Source organism: Triticum dicoccoides, chromosome 4B (assembly GCF_002162155.2).
Source record: "Triticum dicoccoides isolate Atlit2015 ecotype Zavitan chromosome 4B, WEW_v2.0, whole genome shotgun sequence".
Classification (NCBI taxonomy): domain Eukaryota; kingdom Viridiplantae; phylum Streptophyta; class Magnoliopsida; order Poales; family Poaceae; genus Triticum; species Triticum dicoccoides.
In genome coordinates this window covers 231,843,818-231,852,619 of record NC_041387.1, presented here as the reverse complement: position 1 = coordinate 231,852,619, position 8,802 = coordinate 231,843,818, and positions in this window count along the sequence as shown.

Here is an 8,802-nt window from a genome sequence, read left to right as displayed (position 1 = left end):
AAGTCCATGGTAAGAACCTGCAGGTTCATGTAAATGAGAATGAATGCAAGATGCGATCCTATGTATATGCATATCTAGATACTCATGAAAATTCTTATGCAGTGATCTAGAATGCTCATGCATGCAGGCAATCTTGGTTGGGCCCCCTACAACGCTTCTTTATTTTCTCTTTCACGGGCTCATCGCCCCGGCTTTGTACAAGGGGTTACATGCAACTGAGGCAAGGCTTGTGCAAATGGGTGGCTGTTAGGCAGGGCCCGGCAGCCTCGAGCCTTACGGGTAGAACTTGTAGAGATGCTCAATATTCCATGTGTTTTGCAACAGAGTGACATCTCCAGTCTCCAGATGGACTGCGCCGGGTTTGGTGACTCGTACTACCCGGTAAGTGCCTTCCCACTTCGGTGACAACTTGTGTGTACCCTTGGCGGACTGAACGCGCCTAAGGACAAGGTCACTTTCCTCAAAACACCGGGCATGAACCCTGTGGCTATGATAGCGACACGGGGCTTACTGATAGCGGGTAGCAAGCGTAGCAGCCCGGAGACGGTTCTCCTCGAGTAGCACAACATCATCACACCGATGCCGATCTTGCACGATTTCATCATAAGAAAGTACTCGAGGCAACCCGTAAATGAGTTCCATGGGGATAACTGCTTCTACCCCGTAGACCAGGGAGAAGGGAGTCTGCCCGGTAGCTCGGTTTGGTGTCGTTCTAAAGGACCAGAGAACTACTGATCACCCACAAGTATAGGGGATCGCAACAGTTCGAGGGTAGAGTATTCAACCCAAATTTATTTATTCGACACAAGGGGAGCCAAAGAATATTCTCAAGTATTAGCAATTGAGTTGTCAATTCAAACACACCTGGATAACTTAGTATCTGCAGCAAAGTATTTAGTAGCAAAGTAGTATGCTAGTAAAGGTAACGGTGGTAAAAGTAACGATAGCAGTTTTGTAGTAATTATAACAGTAGCAACGAAAAAGTAAATAAGCAAAGCACAATATGTGAAAAGCTCATAGGCATTGGATCAGTGATGAATAATTATGTCGGATGTGATTCCTCACGTAATAGTTATAACATAGGGTGACATAGAACTAGCTCCAACTCATCAATGTAATGTAGGCATGTATTCCGAATATAGTCATATGTGCTTATGGAAAAGATCTTTTGTCCTACCCTCCCGTGGCAGCGGGGTCCTAATGGAAACTAAGGGATATTAAGGCCTCCTTTTAATAGAGAACCGGACCAAAGCATTAGCACATAGTGAATACATGAACTCCTCAAACTACGGTCATCACCGAGAAGTATCCCGATTATTGTCACTTCGGGGTTGTCGGATCATAACACATAATAGGTGACTATAGACTTGCAAGATAGGATCAAGAACTCACATATTTTCATGAAAACATAATAGGTTCAGATATGAAATCATGGCACTCGGGTCCTAGTGACAAGTATTAAGCATAGCAAAGTCATAGAAACATCAATCTCAGAACATAGTGGCTACTAGGGATTAAACCCTAACAAAACTAACTTGATTACATGGTAAATCTCATCCAATCCATCACCGTCCAGCAAGCCTACGATGGAATTACTCACGCACGGCGGTGAGCATCATGAAATTGGTGATGGAGGATGGTTGATGATGACGACATCGATGAATCCCCCTCTCCGGAGCCCCGAACGGACTCCAGATCATCCCTCCCGAGAGAGATTAGGGCTTGGCAGTGGCTCCGTATCGTAAAACGCGATGAAACTGTCTCTCTGATTTTTTTTCTCCATGAAACGGAATATATAGAGTTGGAGTTGAGGTCGGTGGAGCACCAGGGGGCCCACGAGACAGGGGGCGCGCCCCCACCCTCGTGGACACGGTGTGGTCCCATGGCCTTGATTCTTTTGCCAGTATTTTTTATATTTTCCAAAAGTTATCTCCGTGGATTTTCAGGTCATTCCGAGAACTTCTATTTTCTGCACAATAAATAACACCATGGCAGTTCTGCTGAAAACAGCGTCAGTCTGGGTTAGTTTCATTCAAATCATGCAAGTTAGAGTCCAAAACAAGGGCAAAATTGTTTGGAAAAGTAGATACATTGGAGACGTATCATCTCCCCCAAGCTTAAACCTTTGCTTGTCCTCAAATAATTGAGTTGATAAACTTAAAGTGATAACGAAAAACTTTTACAAACTCTGTTTGCTCTTGTTGTTGTAAATATGTAAAGCCAGCATTCAAGTTTTCAGCAAAGATTATGAACTAACCATATTCACAATAACACTTAGGTCTCATGTTTACTCATATCAATGGCATAATCAACTAGCGAGAAATAATAATAAATCTCGGATGACAACACTTTCTCAAAACAATCATAATATGATATAACAAGATGGTATCTCGCTAGCCCTTTCTGAGACCACAAAATATAAATGCAGAGCACCTTTAAAGATCAAGAACTGACTAAACATTGTAATTAATGGTCCAGTCAAGTCATACCCAATATAAACTAATAGTAATGCATCGGGTGATTTTTAATAAGAAGGTGATAACTCAACATAAAAGTAAATAGATAGGCCCTTCACAGAGGGAAGCAGGGATTTGTAGAGGTGCCAGAGCTCGATTTTAAAATAGAGATGAATAACATTTTGAGCGGTATACTTTCACTGTCAATGCAACAACTATGAGATCTCGATATCCTCCATGCTACATGCATTATAGGCGGTTCGCAAACAGAATGGTAAAGTTTATACTCCCCCACCACCAACAAGCATCAATCCATGGCTTGCTCGAAACAACGAGTGCCTCCAACTAGCAATAGCCCTGGGGGTTTTGTTTAATTATTTCAATTTGCTTTGATCTTTTTGATCATGGGAATGGGCATCCCGGTTACCAGCCATTTTCTCGTGAATGAGGAGCAGAGTCCACTCCTCTTGAGAATAACCCACCTAGCATGGAAGATACATACAACCCTAGTTGCAACATGAGCTGCTCGAGCATACAAAACATAATTTCATTTGAAGGTTTGGAGTTTGGCACATACAAATTTACATGGAACGAAAAGTAAATACCGCCTATAGGAAGGTATGGTGGACTCATATGGAATAACTTTGGGGTTTATGGAGTTTGGATGCACAAGCAGTATTCCTGCTTAGTACAGCTGAAGGCTAGCAAAAGACTGGGAAGCAACCAACTAAGAGAGCGACAACAGTCATGAACATGCATTAAAATTAATCAACACTGAGTGCAAGCATGAGTAGGATATAATCCACCATTAACATAAATATCGTGAAGGCTATGTTGATTTGTTTCAACTACATGCATGAACATGTGCCAAGTCAAGTCACTCGAATCATTCAAAGGAGGATACCACCCTATCATACCACATCACAACCATCTTAATAGCATGTTGGCACGCAAGGTAAACCATTATAAGCTCCTAGCTAATTAAGCACGGCATAAGAAACTATAATCTCTAAATGTAATTGCAAACATGTTCATACATAATAGGCTGAATCAGGAACGATGAACTCATCATATTTACAAAAACAAGAGAGGTCGAGTTCATACCAGCTTCTCTCATCTCAATCAGTCCATCATATATCGTCATTATTGCATTTCACTTGCACGACCGAACGGTGTGGATAATAATAATAGTGCATGTACATTGGACTAAGCTGGAATCTGCAAGCATTCAATTCAAGAGAGAAGACAAATTAATATGGGCTCTTGGTTAAATCAACAATCATGCATATGAGAGCCACTAAGCATTTTCATTATGGTCTTCTCCTCTCGACCCCCAAAGGAAAGAAAAGAAAATAAAACTATTTACACAGGAAAGCTCCCAACAAGCAAAAGAAGAACGAGAAATCTTTTTGAGTTTTCATTTTTATTACTACTAAAAGCATGGAAATTAAACTAACTATTTTTTTTGTTTTTTCTTAAGGTTTATCAAACACACAAGAAGAAAGCTAGAAAAAGAAAATAAACTAGCATGTATAATTGTAACGCCCCGGATTCGATGCGCCAGGTGTCGCCAATTATTCACCATCTTTTCCATGTCATTTGCTTGCGTGTTGCATTTTATCATGTCATCATGTGCATCTCATTTTGCATATGTGTTCGTCTCATGCATCCGAGCGTTTTCCCCGTTGTCCGTTTTGCAATCCGGCACTCCTATGTCCTCCGGCACCCCCTTTTTCCTCTTTTCATGTGCGGGTGTTAAACGTTCTCGGAATGGACCGAGGTTTGCCAAGCGGCCTTGGTACACCACCAGTAGACCTCCTGTCAAGTTTTGTGCCATTTGTAGTTCGTTTGATACTCCAACGGTTAACCAGGTAACCGTAAAAGCCCTCTTTGTGTTGCAGCCCAACACCCCTTCAAAGTGGTCCAATAACTCATCCAAACCCGCTCCATGCTCTTGGTCGTTCGATCACGATCGTGTGGGAGAAAACCGCACCCCATTTGAAGTCTCCTAGCTCCCTCTACCTATAAATAGGTCCTCCCCGTCCAAATCCCGGGTCCAAACCCTAGTTTCTTGCTCCTCCCGCTGACGGACATGTCCAATCTCGCCGGACACGTCCGGCCTCCACCTCACCCCGGCGAATCGCCTCCTGCCATGTCACCCGCGCCGCCGCCCCAACCTCTCAGCGCCCGCCACCTCACCCTCTCTCTCCTCCCACCATCGCGCGGCCCGCGGGACCCGGATCGGGCCCGCGTGAGCCCGCGCCGCCGCTACCGTCCGCCCGTCCAGCCTGCGCCGCCGCGCCTCCTGGCCCACGCCCCGGGCTCCGCTCCGCGCCCTCCGCTGCCATTCGCCGGGGCGAGCGCCGCCCCGAGTCGCCGTCGTCCCCCGCCTCTACGCCGACCGCCATCGGCGTGGCCCCGCCGCCGTGGCCATGGCGCCGCCGCGCGCCTCGGTTCCTCCTCGCCGCCAGCCTTCCCGTCTCCCTCGCCGGAGGCCGTCCTCCGCCCCAAGCCGCCCGAGCCCCACTGTCCCGCGCGGTGCCGCCTCCCTGCTTGTTTGACGTCATATTGATGCCTGAATCTCTATCGCAAGAGTGCTATATAATGTTGTCTGCTGTCTGTTAACAGAACATGCTCATTTATCATTTTTGCCCTGTTTAATGTGTGCATCCTATGAGCATGAGCTCTACATGTGTTTTGTACTAAATCATGCCATCTTTACTGTGGTGCCATCCATCTATTTTTGTGAGTCTCGTACTGAGTGCATCGAGCTCGTGAAGTAGGGTACTTGCCGTTGCTATTTTGCTAGGCTGGATCTGCTATATCATGATGCTATGTAAACCTGCTGCTACAAGTCATTCTGTGCATAATCTGGAGATTCTCACTAAGGATGCTTTGTTATACATGTCATGATCTATCCATAAATACCCTTGGTTGCATTTATATCCTGCTGTAGCATGTTGTTATCTTGCTCCAAACTTGCTAAATAATGTTGTTGTCATCCTGTTAACATTAAGTTCAGTTTTGCCATGGGTTTTGCTAGTGATCCATGTACCCTATGAACTTGATATTGCCATGCTTAGCTTCATAAACATGTATTATTACTTCTGGTCACCTTTTCATGCCATGTATTTCTCTGTGGTGAGTGTACAAGCTCACCAACATGCCTACTTATTGTTGTTCCTGCTATGTCTGAATCTGTCATATAACATGCCATGTTTACATGGGTGCCATCATATCTTCTGTGCATTTTTGGCTCATGGTCAGTAAGGGACTTTTGTTATATGCAATTAGCAGATTCATGCCATGACTTTGTTTTCCATGTTAAGTTCCTGTAGCATGTTGGTTGATAGCTATAAACATTGCAACCTGATGTTATTCCTGTTATGTCTGAAACTGTTATTATTTGCAATCTTGCCATGTCCTTTTGAGCATGTTCTACTAGTTTATGGAGATAGCTCAATGTTCATTTTTTGTCATGCGTTACCTGTACATCATGTCCATGCCTTTTGTTTTCATATTGTTGTACTATAGCATGTTGTTTTGGTGTTTGCAATATGCCTAGTTGCTGTTTTGGACAGCATGCCCTTTAACCTTGTATGATGTGTATGTGTTGAACCATTGCTCCATTTTGAGTGTGCTCTATATGAAAATTTCTTAGAATTGCATGTAGTTTCATATTATCATGTTGCATCCTTGTTTTGAGGTGTTTGCTTGATGTTTGTATGCATTTTGCATCAATGCCATGTTTAACTTGTTTTTCTCATATCTTCTAGGTCGTAGCTCCGAATTAAATGAACTTTATATGAAACTTGACTAGAATCTCGTGTATATCATCTTGGTGCATCTTAACTTGCTGTTCAACAACTTGAACATAAGGTTTATTCAGATCTGGACCAATTTCTAAATTTGCATATGAGGACTTACCGGAATTGTTTTATGTTGTTTCCGGCCTCATTTAAACTTGCTTTGATGTGTTGCTCTTGTATGCATCATCTCTTGCCATGAGTAGCTTCATGTAGCTTTGTCATGCATCATGCTTGTTGTGCATCATGTCTTGTCTATGTGTGGTGTCTTTACTATGTTGTGTGCTTCTTCTCGATAGTTTCCCGTTTCGTTGCGATCGTGAGGATTCGTTCGTCTACGCTAGGTTCGTCTTCGTGGCTTCGTCTTCTTCATGGACTCGTTCTTCTTCCTTGCGGGATTTCAGGCAAGATGACCGCTACCTTGGATCTCACTACTATCATTGCTATGCTAGTTGCTTTGTTCTATCGTTATGCTACGCTACCTATCACTTGTTCTTCAAGCCTCCCAATTTGCCATGTCAGCCTCTAACCTTTTCACCCTTCCTAGCAAACCGTTGCTTGGCTATGTTACCGCTTTCCTCAGCCCCTCTTATAGCATTGTTAGTTGCAGGTGAAGTTGAAGATTGCTCTATGATGGACAGGGTTATGTTGGGATATCACAATATCTCTTATTTAATTAATGCATCTATATACTTGGTAAAGGGTGGAAGGCTCGGCCTTATGCCTGGTGTTTTGTTCCACTCTTGCCGCCCTAGTTTCCGTCATATAGGTGTTATGTTCCTGGATTTTGCGTTCCTTACGCGGTTGGGTGATTTATGGAACCCCCTTGACAGTTTGCTTTGAATAAAATTCCTCCAGCAAGGCCCAACCTTGGTTTTACCATTTGCCTCACCTAGCCCTTTTTCCCTTGGATTTCCAAAGCACGAGGGTCATCTTTATTTACCCCCCCCCCAGGCCAGTGCTCGTCGTGAGTGTTGGTCCAACCTGTCAGCTGCCGGTGGCCACCAGGGGCAACTCTGGGATGGCCTACCGGAAGTTTGGACAATCCGGTGTGCCCTGAGAACGAGATATGTGCAGCTTCTATCAGGATTTGTCGGCACATTCGGGCGGATTTGCTGGTCTTGTTTTACCATTGTCGAAATGTCTTGTAAACCGGGAGTGTGAGACTGATCGGGTCTTATTGGGAGAAGGAATATCCTTCGTTGATCGCGAGAGCTTATCATGGGCTAAGTTGGGACACCCCTGCAGGGTATAAACTTTCGAAAGCCGTGTCCGCGGTTATGTGGCAGATGGGAATTTGTTAATGTCCGGTTGTAGATAACTTGACACCAGATCTGAATTAAAACGCATCAACCGAGTGTGTAGCCGTGATGGTCTCTTTTCGGCGGAGTCCGGGAAGTGAACACGGTTTTTGGGTTATGTTTGACGTAAGTAGGAGTTCAGGATCACCTCTTGATCATTGCTAGCTTCACGACCGTTCCTTTGCTTCTCTTCTCGCTCTTACTTGCGTATGTTAGCCACCATATATGCTTAGTCGCTGCTGCAACCTCACCACCTTACCCCTTCCTTACCGATTTAGCTTTGCTAGTCTTGATACCCATGGTAATGGGATTGTTGAGTCCTCGTGGCTCACAGATTACTATAACAACAGTTGCAGGTATAGGTTATGTGATGATCATGACGCGAGAGAGATGATTGCTTGTTTTGGAGTTCTTCTTCTGCTTCTTCTTCGATCAGGGGATAGGTTCCAGGTCAGCAGCCTGGGCTAGCAGGGTGGATGTCGTTTGAGTTTCTGTTCGTGTTCCATCTGTAGTCGGAATAGCTCTTATGTATGATGATGTAGTATTCATGTGGCATTGTATGCCTTTTGTATGTATCCCCATCTATTATGTAATGTTGATGTAATGATATCCACCTTGCAAAAGCGTTTCAATATGCGGTTCTATCCTTGGTGGGACCTTCGAGTGTCTTTAGGATAGTATCGCATATTGGGCATGACAAGATGGTATCAGAGCCTCGACCGACCCTAGGAACCCCCTTGATTGATCATGTAGCTTGGTCGTTGTCGAGTCTAGAAGAAAACTATTTTCGGAGTCTAGTTATATCGGAGAGTAGGAATTATTTTTTTACTCCTCAGACCCTTAGTCGCTCTGGTGAGGAATCTTGACGTAGGTGTTTTGAATTACTCCTCTTCCCCTTCAAATTTTCTTTTGGTTCATGCGGTTAGTTTTTTTGTTCGTTGGTTCTCAGCTCTTTTCATCCGGTGCTTTTCTCGTCAAGTCGACTCGAACCTCTTTGTCTTCTGCGAGATCAATCCTCAGTTGTCTTCTTTTCCCACCCGCCCACCCCTTTTTCTCCTCGGAGCCGGAGTCCGTAATCGAGTATCCATCCTATTCATGCGAAATCTTTGCTTTCTTTCCTAAATGATTTCAATCGGTGTTTTCTCTTCAAGTTATTCATAGGGTTTTCCCTTCCAAGCTGCCTTTGTGTTCCCGCCCTCCCACCCTCTTCTTCCCGGAGTCTGAGTCTATTTTGACCAT